Source organism: Mobula birostris, chromosome 10 (genome assembly GCF_030028105.1).
Source record: "Mobula birostris isolate sMobBir1 chromosome 10, sMobBir1.hap1, whole genome shotgun sequence".
NCBI lineage: Eukaryota > Metazoa > Chordata > Chondrichthyes > Myliobatiformes > Myliobatidae > Mobula > Mobula birostris.
Genome location: NC_092379.1, coordinates 107,974,406 through 108,001,722, shown reverse-complemented (window position 1 = coordinate 108,001,722; position 27,317 = coordinate 107,974,406). Strand labels below are relative to the sequence as shown.

Sequence of the window (27,317 nt, the reverse complement as noted above, 5' to 3'; positions counted from 1 at the left end):
AAACTTGACAAAATGCTACATTTCAATGGCCCACTTCATCACATGGACAATAAATAACCCTAAACTGAGATGTGTGTGTGATGTTCAAAATGTGGTAGCTTTTGTAATCTGTTTTTCATTTAGTAATTTTCAGAATAAGGATCTCACTGGCAAAGCATGCATTGAAAACCTATTGTTCATTCCCACCCAGCTGAGCAATTACTTGGAGCATTTCAAGGCATTTTAGAGTCAAAGCACACAAATGTATTTGGAGCCATGCAATATCCAAGACAGGAAGGACAGTTTTCATTCCTGGAAGATTATTAACAAACCAGAATGCTTTCTAAATCAATCATCTGGTAGATTTTACAACAATCTAGTAGTTTTGTGGTCATTATTACTAATGCATACTTTTCTACATTATTAATTAAAATCACAACTGCCAAAGTGGGATTTGCATGCCAGCTTCTGGATTGCAAGGCAACACACACAAAATACTGGAGGAACTCAGGATCAGGATTGTGATGAAGGGTCTCAGCCTGAAATGTGGACTTTTCCAAGGATGCTGTCTGACCTGCTGACTTCCTCCAGCAATTTGCGTGTGTTGCTTTGGACTTGCAGCATCTGCAGATTTTCTCGTATTTTGGATTGGAATGTAGATTTCCGGTTTGTTAATTTTCCTGCTGTACGGCCATCATACAAGTACAGACAGTGCTGAGATGTTCCAGACAAGGAGCAGTTCTGCATCTGCGTTTCAGTTCTAGGAATCTTCAGCCAACTCAACTATGAGTGCCACTGGCAAATCTAATTTTAGTTAAACAGGAATGTACCAGTTTTTGAGCCAAGAATGTCTGCAGAGGGACGGTAAATTAATTTCAACATAATGCATGACTGATGTGGCTATGGTTTGGCAGGGTAAATAAAGACAAACCTCAGATGTAATGTTTTTGTGATGTAAATTGTCAAGATAAATTTGATTTGAAACATAATACAAGGTCACCATGCTGATTAAACTCCAGCCCTGGACAGTTACACAGGAAACAGTGTGACTAATATTCAAATCCAGTGAGAGACAATACCAAAATTAACTTGAATGCCAGCTGTGTTGCCCATTTTCGGTTCGTGACTCTGAATAAGATCTAAGTGATCTTTTTACTTTTAGAAGTATTCATAAGCTCCTAAACCACAGCAGCTCTCTGCCAGAACATGAAGAATACTTTATTATCTGGGTGCAGCTAATATCTTAATAGAAAGCAGTAACATGTAGACTGTGTGATTGACAGCAACTGAGTGCTCTCTCGCGGAACAGCCAATTAGCTGAAGTACCAGAGACTAATCTTCAGCATGAGTCACTGCCTTCAAGAAAGGAGATCAAACAGCTCGCTGGAAGAACTCAGTGAGTCAAGCGACATCAGCGAAGACGAAATATATAAGGGTTGAGACCCTGCATCTGGACTGAGAGGGAACAGATATGTTTGTTAGTATATAGCAATATGAAGGCAGTGGGGTGGGATAGACACTTGCAAGTGAGATGGGGAAGAGATGATGGGTAAATGCACCAGGTGGGATGAGGAGATGAGAAAGATGAACAAATGGAGAAGAAAACCAGATGGACCAGTGAATATGTGGAGAACACACGGAATGTGTTCATATGAATGTGAACGTGTCAGAAGACCTGTCTTGCACGCATCATATAAATACAATTGCAAAGAAAGCATGACAGCACCTCTACTTCCTCAGGAGTCTGTGAAGATTCAGCATGTCATCAAAAACCTTGGCAAACTTCTACAGATGTGTGATGGAAAGTGTGTTTACTGGCTACATTACAGCCTGGTATGGGAGCACCAATGCCTTTGAGCAGAAAATCCTACAAAAGGTAGAGGATTCAGCCCAGTACATCATAGATAAAACCCTACCAGCCATTGAGCACATCTACACGAAACGTTGCAGTAGAAAAGCAGCATCCATCAAAAATCCTCACCACCCAGGCCGTGTTCGTTACTTGCTGCTGCCATCAGTATGAGGTACAGGTGTCTCAGGACTTGCACCACCAGGTTCAAAACCAGTTACTACCACTCAGCCATCAAGGTCTTGAACAAAAGGGAATACTACACTCATTTAAGGACTCTTATCTTGTTAATTTAATGTTCTATTGTTACTTATTTATATGCATTTAATCTCAAACTGCATTTAATCTCAAACATCAACTTGCATAATTTGTCTCCACAGATGCTGCTTGATCCACTGAGTTCTTTCAGTGTCCTGTCTGTTATTCCAGATTCCATCTCTTTTGCCTTCAGTAAAGAACTGTGAGAGAAGACCAGAAGAAAATATAATTCTGAGACCATGTCAATTTCTAATGGACCAAAACACTTCGTAATTTTTGTTTAGATATAACTTTTAAATCCAAAAAGTAGCCTCCACGCAAAAAGAGTTACATTGTCTTTACCTTTCATGAGCATACCTGTGGAGAGTATTCTGACAGGCTGCATCACTGTCTAGTATGGAGGGGCTACTGCACAGGACCGAAAGAAGCTGCAGAAGGTTGTAAATCTAGTCAGCTCCATGTTGGGCACTAGCCTACAAAGTACCCAGGACATCTTTAGGGAGCGGTGTCTCAGAAAGGCAGCATCCATTATTAAGGACCTCCTGCACCCAGGGCATGCCCTTTTCTCACTGTTACCATCAGGTAGGAGGTACAGAAGCCTGAAGGCACACACTCAGCGGTTCAGGAACAGCTTTTTCCCCTCTGCCATCCAATTCCTAAATGGACTCTGAAGCTTTGGACACTACCTCACTTTTTTTAATATACAGTACTTCTGTTTTTGCACATTTTTTAATAATCTGTTCAATATATGTAATTGATTTACTTGTTTATTTATTATTGTTTTATTTTATTTATTATTATTTTTTTTCTCTCTCTCTCTCTGCTAGATTATGTATTGCATTGAACTGCTGCTGCTAAGTTAACAAACTTCATGTCACATGCCGGTGATAATAAACCTGATTCTGATTCTGAAGTCACACTGCCTTCTCCAACATTCAATGAGCCATGATCTCATTCTGATACTTCCTGATTAATTTACCCTCAGCTCTGACCATGTTCAACTTCTGAGCATCCGCACTCCTCTAAGGCAGAGGATTCCAAAGACTTGCAGCCTTCCGGGTAAACATCTCTGTTCTAAGTGGCCAAGCACTTACAGTTTTGGTTCCAGATTCTCTCAATTGAGGAACCCCTCTCAGAACCGTGCCTGTCTCAATGAGATCACCTCTCATTCCACTGAACTCTAGTAAGCACAGGCCAATCTCAGCCTATCCACAGATGCATGACTTGCCGAGTCCCTCCAGCAGTTTGTTTTTTTTTTTGCCACAGATTCCAAATCTGCAGAGTGTGCACACAGCTCAGCCCATCTCAGAAACCAGCCTCCCCTCCATGAACTCTGTCTACACTTGATGCCTCAGTAAAGCAGCCAAAATATTCAAAGATCTCACCCACCAAGACATTCTCTCTTCACCCCCCCCGCCCTTCTATTGGGCAGAAGGTGCAAAAGCCTAAAAGCACCTACCACCAGGCTCCAAGATAGCTTCTATCCAACTGTTGTAAGACCACTGAACAGAGCTTTTGTACAAAAAAACAGACTCTTAACTTCCAGTTATGGCCTTGCACCTTACTGTCTGCCTGTACTACACTTTCCCTCAAACTGGAACACCACATTCTGCATTCTGTTACTCATTTTCCCTCATGCTACCTCAATGCACTGATGTGATGAAATGATCTGTGTGGATTGCCAGCAAAACAAAGTCTTTCATTGTACCTCAGTACACACAGTGTGTCATTAATAAACCAATTACCATTCTGCAATCTCATAAGTCTCAGTCAATTTCTCAAAGATGAATCCTTCATCATGGGAATCTAGTTACTATGCTGTCTCCTAGGCATATTCTTCCTTGGGTGTGGTGTCCAAAACCAGTACTCCAAATCTGACCAAAACTTTACATAGTAGTCCTTATGCATAACGAAACTACATTGTTTCCCCTCTAAGTGAAACCTGATGTATTTCATTTCACATAAAGCAGGCCACTTTACAATCATTCATCTTTGTGCAATGTTCTCATTTGAGATGCTGAATTTGGAAATCCCCATACCGGGAAAGCATTGAGAAGTGTGGTAATGGGACCAAACAAAACATCTAGCAGTTATCCTATCCCTTAAATGCTGCAGGCTACTCAAATGGAAACCATCAAATCTGCTCCTAATTCCTTCCTGTGTCAAAGTCAACTAACACATTCTTTTCTTGGAGACATTGAAAAGCTGCGGAAATCAAGCACATTGTTCTCTTCTTTGATCCAAAGCCATTAACATCACCTGTTCCACCAATGGCCCTCAAATTCATCAAACTGAAATTTTACACTGTAAGTATTTTATAGAAACAGGCCCTGAAAATCTGCACCAAAGTATAACTTATGCATGAGGTTTTTGTCTAAAGCTGGAGTTGGATTTGGTACTTGAAACGTCCTGGATATTTTCTAACCTGGCATATCCAATGTATCAACAATCCACAGTTCTCATGTAACAAACTGATCAAATATTTACACTAAATGAATTGCTGTATCCGGATGTACAAATAGAATTCATATGAATGATAAAATTAATTTGTCTTAAATATTGTAAACATTTGTTTTGCAATAATAAACCAAGTCAAACACTGGGGATATTCTTAAGAGATGGAAAATATTATATTATAACAAGCTGCACATGTCTGCAGCTCAACAAGTCTGCACAATTGAGTCTGGGCTATGCTATTATTTCTTAATCATAGCTTTTTTTTTGCTTTGTCAAGTCGTCAAGTTTATTGTCATTTAACTATATGCCTGTATACTGTCAAATGAGACAACATTTCAGTGAACCAGGGTTTAAAGCACAGTAGTACACATAACACACAATAACTTATGAAAGAGAGGATGAACTCTACAGATGGATTACACATAAATAAACAAACTAAAGTGCATAAATTAAATATTCCCATTAGGAAGCCGACACGCTGCTGAGCCTTTTTGCTCAAGTCGGTGATATTAAGCAACCAGGTGAGGTCATCCATTATGTGTCCTCCCAGGAATTTGGTGCACTTAACTCTCTCCTTAGAGGAGCCATGTATTTGCAGAGGGGAATGGTTATCTGCACCAGTTTCCTCCCGCATTCTGAAGACGTACAATTAATGTTAGTGAATCGTGGGCCTGCTTTGTTGGCATCTAAACCGTGACAACACTTGTGGTGTGTCCCCAGCACAATCCTCCACCTGTGTTGGTCATCGATGCAAAAGCAATGCATTTCACTGTATGTTTCGAAGTACTTGTGACAAATAAGCACTGTGGGTGCACCTACACCTCAGGGACAGCAGAAGTTCAAGGCTGCAGCTCATCACCACCTTCTCAAGGGCAACTAGGGATGGGCAATAAATGCTGGTTTAGCTGGCAACGCCCACATCCCGTAAGTGAATAAATAAAAGAAAGGAAGAAAAATCTTTTAAAAAGGACTGGATTTTTTTTTCCTCATATTCACTCATGAGATCTGAGCACCCATTCCAAGCCAGCACTAGAAACACAGAACAGCTGGAATCTGGAGCAACCAGACAAATTACTGGAGGAATGGGTCAAGCAGCATTTGTGGAGACAAAGGTGTAGTCAAGTTTTTGAGTTGAGACCCTGCTTCAAGCTTACACTTCCCTTTTAGGGTTCAGGTTTAGGGACAGTAATGAGGGAGGTTTAGAAGTCATAGACAATAAATGAAGACTCAGGGTCAGGATTTGATATTTGCAGCCCAGATCAGAGTGCTCTACAATCGAAGGTCAGCAACCCTGGAGATCAGGTTGGCAGACAGTAAGGAGACCGGAGAGTCCCTGGTCGGAAGTTGGATGGGGTGGGAGCTACAAGAGCCAATAACTCTCCCCAAGTCACGGGGATCAAAGGTCCATGCAAGTCCAGAAGTTGAGGCCTTCTTGAGTCAAACCCCTGATTGGTGAGTCCTGGGATCAATACTCAGAGGCCACCGAGTACACAGGCAGAAGCCCGAAGGACGAAGACGGAAGCTGGTGAGTCTGGACATAGAGACCCGAAAGTCAAAGCCCCTGGGCCGGCTTGTCTGGAGGGCAGAGGCCTGGTGTCTGTGAGTCCAAACCAGGAACTGGAAGTTGGAGTCCAATGTCAGCGAGTCTGAGTCTGGAGCCAAGGACTGGAGGCTGTGAGGCAGCCTGTCTAATATTATCTCTCTAATCCAGGCAGCATCCTGGTAAATCTCCTTTGCATCTTCCCTAAAGCTTCTAAATCCTTCCTATAGAGAGGTGGCCAGAACTGAACAATAAATAATACACCAAATGTGGTCTCACCAGAATTTTACCGAGCTGCAAAAATACCTCGAGAGTCGAATTCAACTCCCCAACTACTGAACACCAACACACCATATGCCTTCTTAACCACCCTGTCATCTTGTGCGGCAACTTCAAGGGATCGGCGGGCGTGGACCCCAAGATCCCGCTATTCCCTCACACCGCTAAGCATCCTGCCATTGACCTTGTACTCTGCCTTCAAGTTCAACTATCCAAAACGTATCACTTCACACGGCTCCGGATTGAATTCCGGATGTATTACCTGTGAAAAATCCAGCAAAGGTAAAATCAGCACGCAGAAACAAAGCTAACCTTGGATCCAGCCCAACGCTCACTTCCTGCCATCTTAGCTTACTCTTTGTCCTCGTCTCCAGTATCAGAAACTAAATACTGTACTGTATTCATTACTGATACTTGCGCAAAGGAATCTCACTCTTCCCAGCCCCTACTGTGCCCAACTTTCCTTCAACCTCTCTGTGTGCCCATTCAGTACTGTTTGAATGATTTTAATGTAGGGCTTCTGTACAAAAGTTTGATGAATCCCGGACACTGGTGGCTTACAGCTCTTTTTGTATTATAACTATTACCCAGTTTTCCTACAAAGGAAACGGCAAAACACTCCACTCACTATGCATCCAAGAATGGAAGAACCAGCTTATCTTTTTTCCCCAGATTTCTCACTAATTGCTTTAGTACTATATTCTGAAATGTGTCTTTATAACATCAGAATCAAAAGATTGATTTGTATTTAAACTATAATACATAGGCTTTTGTGCTTAGCTTGGATACTAGATGTGAGGGCTTTAAGTATTAATTTGAGGTGTGAGATAGATGACATATAAAAGAATACACGCCCGAGAATTTACTTCAATTCCTTACTGGTAATTTCAGAGGCATGCCAAAATTCCAGCGTGATCGGTTAGAAAGACCAGCACTTTACTAGGTGAGGCTATTTTGTTCCGTTTCCGCGCTGTCAGCTTAATGTACATTTATGTATTTTTCCGATTGCGTCAGGAAAACCCGGGCGAGGTCTCGCTTCACAGTCGACTTGGCCACCCGCCCCCGCTACCCATCATCAACTTCCTCTTCCTTCTCTTCATTTCACAGCGCACCGGGATGTTATCTTTATCCGAAAAACAACCGCTTCCCCTTCATCAAACCGTCAAGTTGTGTAGGAAATGAATCTACGCTTTCGTGTTGGCTCTGATAAACATTTAAGATTATATGAATCTGTCCTTTCAAACACTTCTTTCGCTGGCGCCGATAAGTGGCTCGGAATTTGCTGCCTCAAATGCTGTCATTTGTTTGAATTATTGCATCAGACACCAAGCTGCCTTGGAGGTAAAACCTCAAGCAATAGAACGGAAATCCCGTCCCGCGCTAATTTATCTGGCCTGTTTTAAGTTGTATGTGTAAGTACAATTGATCCGAATTGTAAACTGTAATCACAAAAGCGGGGGGAAACGAATCCTAGACTTTGACAGGCAGGCTGATGCAACAAATCGGTGTATGCACACGCTGCCAGCACAATTCAGCCTGCTTCCCCATAATGTAAAACTAGTTCTCTTTTCCCTTGAAACAGTGAACATGTCCCCCCCCCCCCCGCCGTCGATTCAAATACTCTGTAAAGAGTGAGTACTAGGAAATGGACTAGAGTAATTTTAGCTCTATTCGCATCCTGACATCGACTTCAATTAAAACGCGATTTAGCTTACATTTCTAATTCTCCCGGACGATCAATGCATTTGTCTGCACTAAATGAATGCTAAATTATTCCGACTAGCAAATAATCATGGAAGTATGAATAAATCGCCAGTTATCATTTAGGCGCCAAACGCACAACATCCTCCCAAACTGCATTCTTGCCTGACCCAAAACGAATGTGTTTTCATAAGCGGATGAATCAGTAATATTTTAATCGAGATCCGATTTAAATATTTAATTACAATAAACCAATTCATTAATAATTGCCACGACCCAACCGACGATGCGTTTCAATCCCGCTTTCCGCGCATTTTGAAATCTCATTTGATCGCCACATTTTTAGGATAAAATTAAGCATAATAATAGGCCCGGGGTCAATCGGGATGATTCTTGAGACAATCGTGAACTTACTGTTTAGATATTTCGGATGAAGTAGCCAGGGAGTACAGTCCCGCTCGCCGCGTGTCCTCTTGAATGAAGCTGAATAGGTAGGCTACAGACTGCTAAAGATCATAGGCTTTACGTCACGGAGAGTCGACACTGAACACTTACAGGAGGTCTGCGTGGTGGAACTACGGACTGTCGGTTTTTGTCTGTGTATCTAACACTACCAGGCTACCAAGCAACCAGGCACTCGCAGCTTGCTTACATTAATGCAGAATCTTTAACGAGTGAATTTCCCCAAGACGCTTGTGGGGGTGGGAAATGGCAGAATCGAACAAAATTTGTCGCAGGTCACAGAAAGAGAAACGTTCAGTCAAGTGACCAAAAAAAAAGGTCAAATAAGTAGGTATCAATGAACGCCCTGAAGACAACCGAGACCAAGAAGCTTGAGGAAAGAATTCCACTGATTTCCACAGAGTCCTTGGAGATGGAATGGAGGAAACACACGTATCCAAAATTGCCGGTGTGCAGAGGTTGAAGTGGTGGTAGATATGGGGACAAGTGAAGGATAGGTGAATCTTAAAGCAAAGATGCAATTATTTGCACATTGCTTCTTTTTGGTGGTTGAATGAACATAGAACACGAAATAGGACAGCACAGGAACCTAACTAAACTCCTCTCTTATGCCTGCACAGTGTCCATATCACCGTATGCTTTGCGCATTAATGTGCCTATCTTACAGCTTCTTAGAAGTTTCTATTGTATTTGCCTCTACCAACACCCCTAGGAGTACCTTCCAGGCACCCATCACCCTCTGTGGAAAAAAAACTTGTCTTGCACATCCCCTTTGAACTTATCCCCCTTACCTTAAATGTCTTAATGTTCTAAATATCTTAATGTTCTGGAAGAGACTCCCATAAGGAATCTTGTTAAGTGCCCTGTAAGAATTCATATGGACAATATTCACAACTCTGTCTTCATTAATTACCTTCATAACCTCAAAAAACTCGACATAACTTGCCGCACAAAGCCATGCTCTGTCCCTAATTAGGCCATGGTTTTACAAACGCTCAGAATTCCACCTCTAAGAATCCTCTACAGTAACTTCTCTACTGTTGTCATGAGACTCACTGGTCTGTAGTTTCCATGGTTGATGCATTTTGAACATTCAAACCAGGATAGGAACTATACAATGAAGGGCAGGGCACTGCCAAGTATTGTGGAAAGAGGGCCCTGGGAGTACAACTGCACAGTTCACTGAAAGTGGTTGTACAAGTACACAGGATGGTAAAGAAGTCATTTAGCATGCTGGCTTTCATTTCATTTCAAGGCAGCAATATAAGGATCAAGGACATTATGAGGCAATGATACAAGGCATTGTTGAGACCTCTCGGAATATTGTATGCAGTTTTGGTCACCCTGTAGAGGAAAGACGTTGTCAAACTGGAGAGGGTGCTGAGAGATTTGCAAGGATGTTGCCAGGTCCAGGAGGCTTGAGTTACAGGGAGATGTTGGCCACACTGGCTATTTATTCCTTGGAGTATAGGAAGAAGAGGGATGATTTATAAAAGCTTATAAGATCATGAGCAACATGGATAAGGTAGAGGTCATAGTTTTTTCCTTAGAACTGGGGAGTCCAAAACTAGATGGCACAGATACAAAGTAAGAGGGGAGAGATTTAAAAGAGAATTGAGAGGTAACTTCTTTATACAGAGGGTAGTGAGTACATGGAATGAGCCACAAGATGAAGTAGTCGAGATGGATACATTTGCAACATTTAAGGGGTATTTGGATAGGTACATGACGGGGAAGGGCTTGGATGTTGTGGTTGGTATGGACCATTTGGGCCAAAGGGCCTGTGCTGTATATTCTACGACTCCACGATTACTCTCTTCCTAAACAATGGAACATTAGCTACTAGACATCTCTCCAGGGCCTTGCCTGTGACTAGAGAGGACATAAAGCACCAGCTATCTCAGTGCTTGCCGTTCTCGATAACCTGGTTTATATCCTATGAGGCCCTGGGACCTTAATGTTCATTAAGAAAATGGAAGGGAGGACGCTGCGCCAGTTGGCAAGTATGATTGAAATGCAGAGGCTTTAGACCCCCACTCCCAACTTATCCTACTGGCGAATGTATGGTCCGGAATGCCTGGGAAATAAAAATGAAGATCTTAGACGAAAATTGCTGAACCAGAGGGACATCAGGGACAGCTATGTGCTTTGCATCATGGAAACATGGCTATCCCCATCATTTCGGTTGCAGTGCTGCAGCTCAATGGCTTCACATTTCTCCACAAAGACAAGACAGCAGAATCTTTTAAAGGCAGAGGAGGTGGAGTATATTTTATGATTAACTCATCATGGTGCACAAACATGACATTTCTGTCTCAGACCTGCTCGCCTGACCTGGAACATCTATCAATCAAAATCTTATCTATTTTATCTGCTGGGTGAGTTTTCTGCCATCATCCTGATAATTGTGTGCATTGCACCTCAGGCCAGTGTCAGGCAGGCACAAACCTGTGCACACTGATGCCTTCCCCATCATTGCAGGAGATTTCAACCAGGCCAGATTGAAAAAGTCTCTAAACAATTACCACGGAAATATCAGTTGTGAAACCAGAGGACCCAACGCTCCTGACCATTGTTGTACCACCATCAAGAATGCTTCCTGTGGCATCCCATGCCCATGCTTTGGAAAGTCCGATCACCTGGCTGTACTTCTAGACCCAGTGTATAGGCAGAGACGATAGACTGCAGCATCAGTGTGAGGACCAAGAAAGTGAGGCAGAGGAATGCTTACAGAACTGCTTTGAGTCAGTTGGACTGGACAATATTCAGAGATATTCAAACCAAAAGCCGTAGATGAACTAGGAGATTCATAGTCTGCCAAGGGCTAGATCTGTAGCATTCAAAACCAGTGATCCAGAACTATACAAGAAGTCCAGTGACCCAAAGAAGACTACTTTAAAGGTGAAAAAAACAATTCCGATTGAGGTTAGGGATGGAATCACATGCATGTCAGCCCTGGCAAAGTTTGCAGGCCATCACTTCCTGTTAAGTGAAACCTAACTTTATGAATGGCTGTGATGCTTCACCCCAGATGGGTTCAACGCTTTTTATGCTTGCTGAGAAAGGGAGAATAAAACTACACCTGTGCAAATGCCTGCAGCATCTGGTGACCCTGTGATCTCTGTCTCGGAGGCTGATGTCAGATTATCTTTCAACAGGATGAACATTTGCATGGTGTTAGGGCCTGAAGGTATATCTAGTGAGGCTCTGAAAATCTGTGCAAACCAACTGGCAGGACTGTTCAAGGACATCTTCAATCTCCCACTGCGGCAGCCAAAGGTTCCCACCTGCATCAAAAGGGTGACAATCATACCTGTGCCCAAGAAGAGCAGGGTGAACTGCCTCAATGACTATCATCCAGTGGCACTCACGTCTACTGTGATTAAGTCCTTTGAGAGGTTGGTCATGGCTAGAATCAACTCCTGCCTAAGCAAGGACCTACACCCGCTGTAATTTGTCTATTGCCACAACAGGTCTACAATGGATGGAATCTCACTGGCTCTCCACTTAGCCTAGGATCACCTGGACAATAGTCATTTGCACGTCAGACTGATGCTTATTGACTACAGCTCGGCATCAACACAATCATACCATCTGTTTTAACGAACAAGCTTCAAAACCTGAGCCGCTGTACCTCCCTCTGCAACTGGATCCTTGACTTCCTCACTGGGAGATCACAGAATGTGTGGACCGGGAAAAACATCTCCTCCTCGCTGACAGTCAACACTGGCGCACATCGAGGATCTGTGCTTATCCTACTGCTCTACTCTCTCTACATACATGATGATGTGGCTAGGCATAGGTTAAACCCCATCTATAACTTTGCGGCAACACGACTATAGTTTCAGAATTTCAGATGGTGATGAGGAGGGGTACAGGAGTGAGATAGATCAACTGGTTGAGTAGTATTGCAGCAACAACCTTGAACTCAATGTCATTAAAACTAAGAAATTGAGTGTGGACTTCAGGAAGGGGAAGTCAATGGATCAGCAGTGGAAAGGGTGAGCAGTTTTAAGTTCCTGGGTGACACTGAAGGTCCATCCTAGGCCCAACATATTAATGCAATTAAGAGAAAGGAATGACAGCAGCTATATTTCATTAGGAGTTTGAGGAGAATTGGTATTGGTAATTGGGAGTTGGAATTGTGCCCAATCAGGGAACGGGAGTGCGAGAAGAAGAGGCAACTTCACACGGGTTTGTGATTCAAGGTTAAAAAAAAGTGCTTCTTAGCAGTTTTCAGAATTTGAACTGTGCCCAATCAGTGAACAGTCTTCATGAGCAAGGGCGAATAAAAATAAGGCAAGGGAAAATGGAGCGGCCATTTTGTGGGTGGGGCAGTGTTAGATTGGCTTTAGCTCATCCGGCTTAGTCGAGATCTGGCTTAGGTGAGGTAAGTATCTGTTAGGTTTCTTCTTCTTCTTCTTCTTCTTCTTCAGTCTTCATTCCTAGTCTGTTAGGTCACAGTTAGTGCAGCGAAAATGGCTCCAGGGGCAGTGTTGTGTTCTTTGTGTGAGATATGGATACCCAGGCTCACAGATAACCACATCTACAACAGGTGGACTGACCTGCAGCTCCTCAGAGAATGTGTTAAGGAACTGGAGCTGTAGTTTTATGATCTTCAGCACATAGACTGCAGAAGTGGCAGACAGGAGCTAGAGGGAGATAGCCATCCCTAGGTTACAAGAGGCAGGCAACTGGGTGACTGTCAGGAGAAGGAAGGGAAATGGACAGCCAGTGCAGAGTACCCCTGTGGCCATTCCCTCAATAATACGTATACCATTTTGGATACTGTTGAGGGGGAGCAGCAGCGACCAGGTCTCTGGCACTGAGTCTGGTGCTGTGGATCAGAAGAGAAGAGAGTTGAAGAGGACTGTAGCAGTGATAGGAGATTCCATAGTTAGAGGAATAGAGACGAGATTCTCTGGATGCGATTGATACCCACGGATAGTACGTTGCCTCCCAGGTGCCAGGGTCATGGATGTCTAGGATTAGGTTCACAGTATTCGAAAGAGGGAGGCACATTGCCAACAATGACATAGGAGGGGCAGAAGGAACTTTAGGAAGCTAGGTAGAAAGCTGAAAACAGGACCTCCAGGGTAGTACATTCTGGATTACTCCCTGTGCCATGTGCCAGTGAAGGTAAGAATAGGAAGATTTGGTGGGTAAATGCATGGCTGAGCAACTGGTGCAGCTGGCAGGGTTTCAGATTTAGACCATAAGACAAAGGAGCAGAAGTTGGCCATTCGGCCCATCGAGTCTACTCCGCCATTTTATCATGAGCTGATCTATTCTTCCATTTAGTCACAGTCCCCCGCCTTCTCACCATAACCTTTGATGCCCTGGCTACTCAGGTACCTATCAATCTCTGTCTTAAATACACCCAATGACTTGGCCTCCACTGCTGCCTGTGGCAACAAATTCCATAGATTCACCACCCTCTGACTAAAAAAATTTCTTCGCATTTCTGTTCTGAATGGGCGCCCTTCAATCCTTAAGTCATGCCCTCTCGTACTAGACTCCCCCACCATGGGAAACAACTTTGCCACATCCACTCTGTCCATGCCTTTCAACATTCGAAATGTTTCTATGAGGTCTCCCCTCATTCTTCTAAACTCCAAGGAATACAGTCCAAGAGCGGACAAACATTCCTCATATGTTAACCCTCTCATTCCTGGAATCACTCTAGTGAATCTTCTCTGTACCCTTTCCAACGTCAGCACATCCTTTCTTAAATAAGGAGACCAAAACTGCCCACAGTACTCCAAGTGAGGTCTTACCAGTGCCTTATAGAGCCTCAACATCACGTCCCTGCTCCTATACTCTATTCCTCTAGAAATGAATGCCAACATTGCATTCGCCTTCTTCACTACTGACTCAACCTGGAGGTTAACCTTAAGGGTATCCTGTACGAGGACTCCCAAGTCCTGTTGCATCTCAGAACTTTGAATTTTTTCCCCATTTAAATAATAGTCTGCCTGTTTATTTCTTCTGCCAAAGTGCCTAACCATACACTTTCCAACATTGTATTTCATTTGCCACTTCTTTGCCCATTCTTCCAATCTATCCAAGTCTCTCTGCAGACTCTCTGTTTCCTCAGCACTACCGGCCCCTCCACCTATCTTCGTATTTCTGGATCATTGGGATCTCTCCTGGAAAGGTACAACCTGTACAAAAGGGATGGGTTAACCTGAACCCGAGGGGGGCCAATATCCTTATGGGCAGGGTTGCTAGAGCTGTTTGGGATGGTTTAAACCAATTTGGCAGGGGGATGGGGTCCAGAGTGATGGGGCTGAGGATGGGGTAGTTAGTTTACAAACAGAAGCTGTGTGTAGGGAGACAGTTAGCGAGGACAAGCTGTTGATCAGCCAAATTCTCAGTCCATGGGATAAGTTGCAATGTAAAAGAGCAATGTTACGATAGTCATTGGGGATTTCAATATGCAGGGAGAATGGGAAAATCAATTTTGTGCAGAATCCCAAGAGGGAAAACTGCAAGGTGGCTTTTTAGAGTAGCTCATAGTTGAGCCCACCAGGCTGGCCAAAATTGATTGGAAGGGGACACTAACAGGGATGACAGTGGAACAGCAATGTTTGGAAGTTCTGGGAGCAACTCAGAAGATGCAGGATAGATACATCCCAAAGAAGAAGTATTCTAAAGGAAGGATGATGTGATCATGGCAGATAAGGGAAGATAAAGCCAACATAAGAGACAAAGAGAGGGCATATAATAGAGCAAAGATTAGTGAGAAGTTAGAGGATTGGGATGCTTTTAAAAACCAACAGAAGGCAACTAAAAAAGTCATGAAAAGGGAAAAGATGGAATATGAAGGTAAGCTAGCCAATAATATTAAAGAGCATACCAACAGTTTCTTCAGAGATATACAGAGTAAAAACGAAGTGAGAGTAGATACTGGACTGCTGAAAAATGATGCTGGAGAGCTAGTAATGGGGGACAAGGAAATTGTGGACAAACTGAATAAGTATTTTGCATCAGTCTTCACTGTGGAAAACCCTAGCAGTATACCAGAAGTTTGAGGGTCTCAGGGGATAGAACTGAGTGAAGCTGCATTACTAGGGAGAAGATGCTTGGGAAACTGAATAGTCTGAAGGTAAACAAATTACCTTCACCTCAGGATTCTGAAAGAGGTTGCTGAAGAGGTTGTGGAGGCACTAGCAACAAGAATCAATAAATTCTGGCATGGTTCTGGATGTCTAAAAATTGCAAATGTCACTCCACTCTCTAAGAAGGGAGAAAGGCAGAAGAAAGGAAATTATAGGCCAGTTGGTCTGATCTCAGTAGCTAGGAAGGTGTTGGAGTTGGTTGTTAAGGATGTGGTTTGGGGGTACTTGGAAGCAGATGATAAAATAGGCCCAACTAAACATAATTTCCTTAAGGGAAAATCTTGCCTGGCAAACCTGTTGGAATTCTTTGAAGAAATAATGAGCAGGATGGACAAACCCATATATATATGCAGCAAGACCTAGGTATCTTATAAATGATGTGTACATTTTACCATGCAATGGCCATCTCTAATAAAAGAGGCTCTTGCTACAAACATTTGACATTCAAAGGAATAACCATTGCCACCATCCATATTCTGAAAGGCGCCATCAACCAGAAACATAACTTAAGTATAGTAACCACATGTACCGGACAGTGGCTGAGCATTCTGAAGTGAACCACTCATTTCTGATATCCTATGATCTTTCCATCACTCATAAAGCACAACAGTAACATAATGGAAAACTCTCCACTTGCCTGGGTGATGGTAGTACAAACTACTCCAAAGAAGCTTGATATGATCCAAGACAAAACAGCCTACTTGACTGGTATCTCATCATTCATTTTTGTCTCCTCCACTGCCAACAGTATGTAGCAATTACAAAATGCACTGTGTTACTCACCTTCTGTATTCGGAAGTCTGTGACCTTTACCATCATTAAGAACAAAGGAATCAGGTAGATCAGGACACCTCTGCCTACGTGTTTGTTTCCACATCATACTGCATTTAATGTGGAGATAAATTGTTAGTCCCTCACACTGGACAGGCCACACTTTCAGTATTGTCAACAGTTTCAGGCCCCGTATCTCAGAAAGGATGTATTATCATTGGAGAGAGTCCAGAGGAGGATGATTGCAGGACTGAAGGGGTGAACATACGAGGAGCATTTGGCAGCTTTGCGCCTGTGCTCACTGGAATTTAGAAGGATGCATGGAAATCTCATTGAAACCTACTGAAAGTTGAAAGGACTAGATAGGTTGGATGTGGAGAAGATGTTTCCTTTGGGGGGGGGGGGTATCCAGAACTAGAGGGCACAGCCTCATAATTGAAGGGCGAACTTTGAGGACAGGAGTATGGCGGGATTTTTTTTAGCCAAAGAGTGGTGAATTTGTGGAATACTCTGCTACAGGCTGTGGTTAAGGACAAGTCCATGGGTATATTTACAGTGGAAGTTGGTCAGGGCATCAAGGGATATGGTGAGAGGGTAGGTTGTATGAGGTTAAATGGGATCTGGGATCAGCCATGATGAAATGGTGGAGCTGATTTGATGGGCTGAATGGCCTAATTCTGCTCCTATGTCTTTTGGTCTTATGGTCTTATTGCTGGATTTAAATACTGTAACTCCCTGACCAACAGTGCCATGAGAATACCTTCACCAGATGGTCTGCAGATATTTGTAAAAGGAGTTCACCATTACCCTCTCAAGGGCAATTAGGGATGGGCAATAAACTCTGGTCTTGCCAGTGATGCTCAAATTCTGAAAATTAATATTTTAAAAATCTGATAGTGATGGAACTGCCTGGCATGAGACCTGTTCACAAGGAGAAAAGGAGAATCTGGTTATTGTAACATTAATTTGATCTTTCACATGAATGAAATGTAAAACCTTTGATTGACATCCAGTTAATGTCTTTATTTTGCAATGTATCCAAAGAAATGTTTGGAAATGAATGAATTTAATCAGTTTCTTATTATCTGACACTGTGCATAATTAAATTTGTAAAGATGAAACACAGTTTATACTGAGGTTTAAGGTTTTCCAATACTCAGTTAAATATAACTGCCACACTTTTTAGCATGATTGTATCTTATTGGATTTATCATTATCTGTTATCAAATGTCGTGAGAAATTATCCCTGCTTTTGCATTCAAGAAGATTATTTGTCCCAGATACTCTATTTAATTTGGTTATCACTATTGATAGTAATCTCAAATAATTTAGCAATGCTTCCATTTAATGTAAAACCATCAAGCAAACAGGCTGTAATTAAGTTAACATAGTTTAATGGATCTACAGTAATTTGACACTGCATCGAATATCCAAAGCTCTCTGACATGAACTAATGGGGACCAAGTTGAGTACTGTCACAAGAGTTATTGCCAATATTATGAAGATTATTTAATATGATCATATGACTGTCCTTTGCTACTTTCATGGGTGTATTAGGTTACCTTACTAAATACTATCATCAATAGTTTTTAATACTCTCGAAAAGGACCACTGAATGGAGTGAATGGTGGGAATCTAACACTCTGCATTCACAGTAACTAGGGATCTCTGTGCAGGAGTTAACCACCAAGTTCTTCACGCAGGTTTCTTGGTTATTTTGTGTTTTGGGATGTTAAACTATCTATCAGCTCAGGATGAAACAAAATATCCCTTGACATACTTTCATTGAACAATAGCAGGATCTCAACAGTGGTGTATCCAAATATTTCCCTCAATAGTGCTGGAAGGCATCAGCTGATGGTTTCTTTTGGAACTGCTGGTTGGCTACAGTTTCCTTTGGAACTGGTGGTTGGCTACATTGATTCCAGGGTGTGCTTGAATTTGTGTATTATTTGAATGGGTTACCAATTTTTTTATTTTAAAAGATTAATTAATTTTTTTAATGTATTTTTCTTTATCGTAAACACGAGGAAATCTGCAAATGCTGGAATTTCAAGCAACACACTTAAAAGTTGCTGGTGAATACAGCAGGCCAGGCAGCATCTATAGGAAGAGGTACAGTCGACATTTCGGGCCGAGACCCTTCGTCAGGACTAACTGAAAGAAGAGCTAGCCTGATGAAGGGTCTCGGCCCGAAACATCGACAGTACCTCTTCCTAGAGATGCTGCCTGGCCTGCTGCGTTCACCAGCAACTTTTATGTGTGTTGTTTTTCTTTATCGTGTTGTATTTTATGTTTTAACTGTTTTAATGTGGTTGAAAACAATTTACAAGGAATCTTTTTTGCAATAATTTACATTTTTATATTTGGTTTTTCAAATGCCTTTGATCATCAGAAACAATTGACAACAGTGAAATGGACTTTTGATAGAGCAATCTGCATATTAACTGCTTTACAGCATTGACAACACTTAAAAATGCTTAATTGCTATAGGACACTTTGAAACATCCTGAGCATGGAAAAGCATTGTATGATTACAGGTATTGCTTGTAGTTCCTTTTTGTTATTCCAAATCACTCAAACATTCAGCAGAATAGTTAACAAAATGTACAGGAACTGCACATGAACTTAATATAGAGGCACAAGAGACGACAGATGCTGAAATCCAGAGTTACCAGTTCCTTTCTTCCCACAGATGGTGTTCAAGCTGCAAAGTTTCTCCAAATGATTGCTTTGTGTTCCAGACATTTGCAATGAATGGAAAGGGGAAGTATCTATGTAACAGGCAGAGGAAATTATCATTGTTCATGGTGATTACTCACTGTATGTTAGGAAGAATTGATTTTAATATTCTAGTATCTGGTAGAAATTGGTCTGTTAACAATATAATGCATTACTGTAGGCTTAATAAAACAGATTGTAGAAATAAATAAGGGTGCTCTGGATGTGTATGTCTTGCAAATCTTTGTGCTAGTATCTGGACTTATTGGCAGCTATGTAACTCAATTTTAAATTTCCGAACTTGTTCTAACATACAGTGTATATAAAAAGTACCCACCCCCCCCCCAGAAGTTTTCAAGTTTTATTATTTTACAACATTGAATCACAGTGGATTTAATTTGGCTTTTTTTTTTGACACTGATCAACAGAAAAAGACTCTTTCATGCCAAAGTGAAATCAGAACTCTACAAAGTGATCTAAATTAACTACAAATATAAAACACAAAATAATTGATTGGATAAGTATTCACCCCCCCCCCGCCCCTTTAATATGGTACTCCAAATCATCATCGGTACAGTCAATTGGCTTTGGATGTCACATAAATGGAGATCTGTTTTTGGAGATTTGTGTACAGTCAAGGTGTTTCAATTGATTGTAGTAAAAATACACTTGTGTCTGGAAGATCCAGCTGCTGGTGAGTCAGTGTTCTGGCAAAAACTACACCATGAAGACAAAGGACCAATCCAAGCAACTCCATGAAATGGTTATTGAAAAACACAAGTGAGGAAATGGATACACGAAAATTTCCAAGTTACTGAATATCCCTTGGAGTACAGTTAAGTCAATAATCTAGAAATGGAAAGAATATGGCATAGCTGAAAATCTGCCTAGAGCAGACCATCCTCAAAAACTGAATGACCATGCAAGGAGGGGACTAGTGAGGGAGGCCACCAAGAGACCCATGACAACTCTGGAGGAGTTACAAGCTTCAGTGGCTGAGATGGGAGGGACTGTGCATACAACAGGTGTTGCCTGACTGCTTCACCAGTTGCAACTTTAGAGGACAGTGGCAATGAGAAAGCCACTGTTGAAAAAAACTCACATGAAATCTCAGCTAGAGTTTGCCAATAGGCATGTGATAGACTCTGAAGTCTGCTGGAAAAAGGTTCTCTGGCCTGGTGAAACCAAAATTGAGCTTTTTGGCCATCGGATTAAACGCTATGTTTGACATAAACCAAACACCGCACCTCATCAAAAACAAACCATTCCTCCCGTGAAGCATGCTGGTGGCTGCATCATGCTGTTGGGATGTTTTACTGCAGCAGGCCCTGGAAGGGTTGTAAAGGTGGAGGGCAAAATGAGTGCAGCAAAATAGAGGGAAATCCTGGAGGAAAACCTGATGCAGTCTGCAGGAGAACTGTGACTTGGAAGAAGATTTGTTTTCCAGCAAGACAATGATCTCCAGTATAAAGCCAAAGCTACACAGGAATGGCTTAAAAACAACAAAGTTAATGTTCTGAAGTGACCAAGTCAGAATCCAAATGAGAATCTGTGGCTGGACTTGAAAAGGGCTTTTTACTCTTGATCCCCATGCAATCTGACAGAGTTTGAGAAGTTTGTAAAGAATAATGGGGGAAATTGTGTTTAATAATTGTGATAAATTTGGACTAATTTGTTTTCACTTTGACACAAAGGAATCTTTTCTGTTGATTAGTGTTAAGAAAGCAAAATTAAATCCACTGTGATTCAATGTTGTAAAACAATATAACATGGAAGCATCCAAGGAGGGGGTGAATATTTTTTATAGGCACTGTATCAGTATTATAGCAATTGAGGTAAAGAAACTACTTAGCACTCAACCTGACATGTTGATGTTCGTATCTACATAACTCCTTTTATTTTTATAACTGGATCACTGAAGCAATAGGAGCAGGAATAGGCCACTATGTCCCTCAGGTGTGCCCTGTCATTCCGTATCAGCCTTGTTCTTTTCCCCACTTGATCCTATGTTGCCTCAAAGAGCCAAATTCTATCCATTTTATCCAAAATGTGTTGAACAGTTCAAAGGACAATGTATTCCAAAGATCTCACATCAGCCCTTTATGCAGGTGATGTCCTCCCTTGTTCTATTCTGTACTGATTGGGGAAAGAGCTTCCCAATACGTCATTGTCATTTCCTCTCAAATGGCTGGGCTTCAGAGAGATGACTTCCCATTCTTCAAAGCTCCATTGACTTATAAGGTTTCATTTTATTTTAAATGAAATATACAATATATTTATATAATGCCAATCTCAGATGCAGACATATTGTTCCATCTTCTTACAAGATTTACATTATATCACAGCTCCAGTTTTCATTTTTACATATGGTCCCTGAGCATGAAGTCCAAGGATTTTGTATAGGATTCAGTTACTCATTGTGTAATGCTGGGACAGACCAAACATGTTATTTTTCACCATAGAAACTTCGCAGCTGTTGAAACTGACTTCAGTTTGTCCTTCAGCTGTTTGGCTGAACCTCGATAAAGACCACTAATAAAGTCCGGCTCTTCCTAGCAGTAAATGGATGATGCTCTCATCGCACTGCAGCTGCTTCGAGGCAGTGAAGCTGACACTCCAGCTGTGCATGAACGATTGGAAGTGGAGAGCCATTCACATACTTCATACATATAACCTGTAATTAATTATGCAAACAGCAAAGACTGCTCAATAAATATATTTACATTATTACTCAAATATTACTGAAATATTGACTACGCACCACTCCGCTCTGCTTAGATATAAACAACTCAATATAGAATGCACTTCAACTTGTATGTACACACACACACACACACACATATATATATATAGATATACTATATAATACACCTACTATATAGATATCCACAGCATAACAGCATAATAAATTTTAAATTGTCCCATTCAGGTGTGAACATTAAATCGCTGGAGGACTTCTTACACTGGTGGGTTAAAGTCTTTCCTGACAAGTGAGGTTACTCTGTTTGGCAGGTGAGACTTGTGGCTGTGGAACACTCTCAGGTTCTGGGGTCTCCTGATGGTAGTTTCAGAATTTGACTCTGGGAGTGCCGGAAGTGGTCCTGACAGTTCTGGACATCCCTCTACTGGACTTGTTGGCATCCTGAAATGTGCATGGGGAGCTGCTTAATCTGCTGATCAATCCCATCCCAGGCCACCAGACAACGCTTCAGGCCAACACTTTCATTTTGACCTTACCTAGATGACTGGCATGTAGCTCCACCGAGACTTTAGCTCTCAGCTTGGATGGTACAACAACTCACAATCCCCACATAACACAACCTTTGTCAAGGGCAAGTTCATACTGGTGCTGGTAAAAATAGGAAACTTGAATTTCTGCTGCACGTTCCAGCCACTTTGCATTGGCATGTAGACCTGAGACAGTGTGGGGTCCTTCTAATTTTCCCTTGGATCATCTCTGGCATAATAGGGAGTCTTTCAATTTGCATTAAGGGGAATACATCTTTTGTAAATTTTTCAGGTATTTTGTTTTCCAAAGGTAAATGGGACAATTCATCAGCATTTGCATGATTGAATTTGATCATGTAATTGTGCCCTCCAGGAAGCAGAGCATTTGCGCTGTTGCTGTTAGTGGGACACCTTTTTGTGGTTTGAAAATGGACGCCAGTGGTTGATGAGCAGCAATGGGGTAAACTCTCTCCCATACAAGTATTGTTGAAATATTTTACACCCCAAACCAGACTCGAAGCTTCTCTGACAATCCATGTATAATTATTCTCTGCAGCGGTAAGAAAACGCGATGCAAAGTGGGGGGGGGGGCTACAGGATATTCACTTCCATCACTCATAACATGTGACATGACTGCACCTACACCATAAAGCAAGGCATCACAGGCAAGCTTCACCGGATGATGTGGATCATAATGTGTGAGTAAAGTATCTAATATTACTATTTCCTTTACCTTTTGGAAAGCCACCTCACATTGCTTTGCCCATTGCCATTTCTTGTGACTCTGTAGTAATGAGTTCAAGGGGTGCAGCACAGTGGCCAGATTTGGCAGGAACCTGTTATAGTAATTGACAAATCCTCAACAGGACCCCAACTGCGACACACCCTTTGGCCTTGGGGCATCCACCACAACTTGAATTTTCTCAGAGATTTTGGAGATGCTCCTTGTCATCCTTACCAGTAACAACATTGCCACCCAGATAACAACGAGTGCCTGGGAAGCCTTGCAGCACCTAGTCCATCACTATCTGCCAGAGTGCAGGTGCAGATGCTCCTCCATAAATGAACCTATTAGAGGGATAAACTCCTTTGTGAGTGTATATGGTGGGAAACACTTTAGACTCTTCTTCCAACTCCATCTGTAACTAGTCCACTTTACTGAAGTGTTTTCCTCCAAAAAGATTTGCAAAGATATCTTCTATCTAGGGCAGAGTGTATTGATCTACTTTCAATACTGTGTTAATGGTGACTTTAAAATCACCACAGCTTCTTCTTGGCTACTGGGTCCACTGGTGTTGTCCATGGGCTCCACTCACCTTGAAAGAATCCCTTAAGCCTCAATGTGATCTATCTCACTGGCTACTTTATCACAGATGGTCTAAGGAACCCTGATGGGCTTTGTAAAACTTGAGTGTGGCATTTTCATTTAACACTATTTTACCCTTGTTATGTTTGTGTTTTCCAATGTCATCCTTGAACATGCTGTGGCATCATCCTGTACTCTTCTTAATTTGCTTTCAGTTGACTCTTGCAGGGGATGTGGCATGCAAATTGTGGCTGGATCTCCAATCAAATTGTAGCTGTCTTAGCCACTCATGCTCGCACAATGCTGTCCCCTGCTTCTACCACATACAAGCCCAATGTGGCTTGTTGGTGGTTGTATTTCACTGTTATGAATGTCATTCTCACAGGAGTTATCTTTTTTTAAGTATAAGTTCTTAGTTGGGTATTTGCAAGCATCAGTTCAATATTTTTGAGATGCTGCTCAAACGCATATTGTGGAATGACTGAAACAGCTGTGCCAGTGTCCAATTTTATTTTTATTAATCTGCCATTGAATTCTGTTGTGAGCCATATTGCTTATCTATCGTTAGTTTTCTCATTGTAAATCTCAAGTCTACTTAATCCTGTTACTCATCATTATCAGACTTCTAATCAACAGCATGCAGATTAGTGCTCTTTTTGAGACTGCAACTTGACTTTTTATCTTTATCTTTCCTGTGCAATCCATTTATTTATGTCTACCCCACATGCCCTTTGCATGCCTCCTACTTTGTTGCATTTTCTGCAAGTTTTGGGCTTTAACCCTCCATTGGTCTGATGGAGTTGAGCCCTGCCACAATGACTACACAACTTGTTCAGCCAGGCTGGTTTCTGTTTAGATAATGCAGCTTTGTTCATGTTCGCTTTCATTTCTGACTGCAATATAGTTGCGACTCTGTCTGCTGTTTCCATTAATACAGCTATTTCAACCACTCTTTTAAATGCTTCAGTTAGGACCCATTTTTGGATGTTTTCTTGTAAGATTGCACAAACTAAATGATCTCTCAGCGCATCATTAAGCTCATTAATGAACTGACAATCTCTTCAATTCAGCCATGTACACTAAAATGGATTCCCCTTCTTTTTGATTCCATTTATGAAATCCAAAGCATTCTGCAATCAACAATGATCTCGATTCTAAATGTTCCTGTATTACTTCCGCAACATCAGCTAAGCTGATTTTCAGCTGGTTTGGTTGGAGCAGTCAAACTTCTAAGCAAACTGTATGCTTTTCCACCCAATGCACTCAACAAAACTTAATTTGCATTTGCTATTCCGTCTGCTTTAAAATACTGCTTAATTCCCTTAGAAACCATAGAAAAACTACAGCACAGAAACAGGCCTTTTGGCCCTTCTTGGCTGTGCCAAACCATTTTCTGCCTAGTCCCACTGACCTGCACACGGACCATATCCCTCCATACACCTCCCATCCATGTAACTATCCAATTTATACTTAAATGTTAAAAAAGAACCCGCATTTACCACCTCATCTGGCAGCTCATTCCATACTCCCACCACTCTCTGTGTGAAGAAGCCCCCCCTAATATTCCCTTTAAACTTTTCCCCCCTCACCCTTAACCCATGTCCTCTGGTTTTTTTCTCCCCTAGCCTCAGTGGAAAAAGCCTGCTTGCATTCACTCTATCTATACCCATCATAATTTTACATACCTCTATCAAATCTCCCCTCATTCTTCTACGCTCCAGGGAATAAAGTCCTAACCTATTCAACCTTTCTCTGTAACTGAGTTTCTCAAGTCCCGGCAACATCCTTGTAAACCTTCTCTGCACTCTTTCAACCTTATTTATATCCTTCCTGTAATTTGGTGACCAAAACTGAACACAGTACTCCAGGTTCGGCCTCACCAATGCCTTATACAACCTCATCATAACATTCCAGCTCTTATACTTAATACTTTGGCCAATGTACCAAAAGCTCTCTTTACGACCCTATCTACCTGTGAGGCCACTTTTAGGGAATTTTGTACCTGTATTCCCAGATCCCTCTGTTCTACTGCACTCCTCAGTGCCTTACCATTAACTCTGTATGTTCTACCTGGGTTTGTCCTTCCAACGTGCAATACCTCACACTTGTCTGTATTAAACTCCATCTGCCATTTTTCAGCCCATTTTTCCAGCTGGTCCAAGTCCCTCTGCAGGCTCTGAAAACCTTTCTCACCGTCTACTACACCTCCAATCTTTGTATCATCAGCAAATTTGCTGATCCAATTTACCACATTATCATCCAGATCATTGATATAGATGACAAATAACAATGGACCCAGCACTGATCCCTGTGGCACACCACTAGTCGCAGGCCTCCACTCGGAGAAGCAATTCTCTACTACCACTCTTTGGCTTCTTCCATTGTGCCAATGTCTAATCCAATTTACTACCTCTCCATGTATACCTAGCGACTGAATTTTCCTAACTAACCTCCCATGCGGGACCTTGTCAAAGGCCTTACTGAAATCCATGTAGACAATGTCCACTGCCTTCCCTTCATCCACTTTCCTGGTAACCTCCTCAAAAAACTCCAATAGATTGTACTTAGTATACATATTCTAATTATCTCTAGTGCAATTGAATGCATGTAACTTTCCAATATAGCCAGCCATTTCTGCTCTTTTTTAAATTTATTATTATCCCTGGAACTCACTGTTTATGAACCCATGCATTCACCCATTTTTGCCTTTTTCAAAACTCCATTGTCTCTTCCCTTCCAAGAGCAGGAGCTGCCATATTCTTTTATCTTGAATGTCTCGCTGCGCTTTTCTTTAACACGAACATCTTGTGGTAGTCATCTTGGGCTTGTTTAAACCTTCCTCATTGCCACTGTTATGTTTTGTAACTTTAAAAGATAAAATTAATTGTGGGGAAAAACACGGAGCTGGGAATTCATATCATAGTTTTGTTCTTCCTTTAAGCAAGGTGCGCACATATGGCATGGTGATGTAATTAGATTAGATTAGATTAGATTAGATTCAACTTTATTGTCATCATGCTGAGTACAGATACAAAGTAATGATGTATGCCATTCATGTACTTTGTACATATAACCCATAATGAATTATGTAATTAACAAACAATGCTGAATCACACAATATATTCACAATATTACTTAAATATTACTGAAATATTAAATGCACAACACAATGGGTACATTTCTTCCTCTTTGGAGATCTGTGCATCACATCTCTATGGACATGATCCATTTTCAATATCCAGATGAAATTATAAAGTGGCTCAGAGACCTCAGCAGCAGAGGAGGAAGATGTGGGACACACCTGTGCAACATACAACACCAAGAACAAGCGTCAGCCCAGTTTATGTTTCATCATACTACATTTTCCCTTTAGGTCTTGGTACATGTTCCAGCTCATCTAAAACATAATTAAAAATCCTTCAGGTAATCAGAACAAAGGATTGGTTAGAAACCAGTTGACAAAACATAGTTTAGCTGTTATTCACATTAATTCCTGAGGCCAGTTCACTCATCATTCTGCAGACTAATGGTAGATCCAAGCACCAGACAGCAATGTTATGGGTGGTTTTGACCTTTCCTACACTGCACTAGAAATTTGAAGCATCGCACAAACAGGACATCCGGGAACTTGGTCTCGGCTTTGTA

The 27,317-nt window shown here is 41.7% G+C and overlaps 1 protein-coding gene across 3 annotated transcripts in view; it reads right to left on the bottom strand.

Moving 5' to 3' along the window:
* LOC140204230 (cationic amino acid transporter 3-like) overlaps window positions 1-27,317 on the bottom strand; it is a 158,463-nt gene that overhangs the window by 26,619 nt on the left and 104,527 nt on the right. The window contains exons 1-2 of one of the 3 annotated variants that reach the window (XM_072270766.1): window positions 8,478-8,632; window positions 2,192-2,286 (exon numbers count right to left, since the gene is read on the bottom strand). The exons of 1 other annotated variant lie outside the window; for it this stretch is intronic. The gene's annotated coding sequence lies outside the window, so the exon portion shown is untranslated. Of the gene's footprint in view, window positions 1-2,191; window positions 2,287-8,477; window positions 8,633-27,317 lie in introns of those variants that run through there. One more of the 3 variants, XM_072270765.1, reaches the window with a different exon arrangement.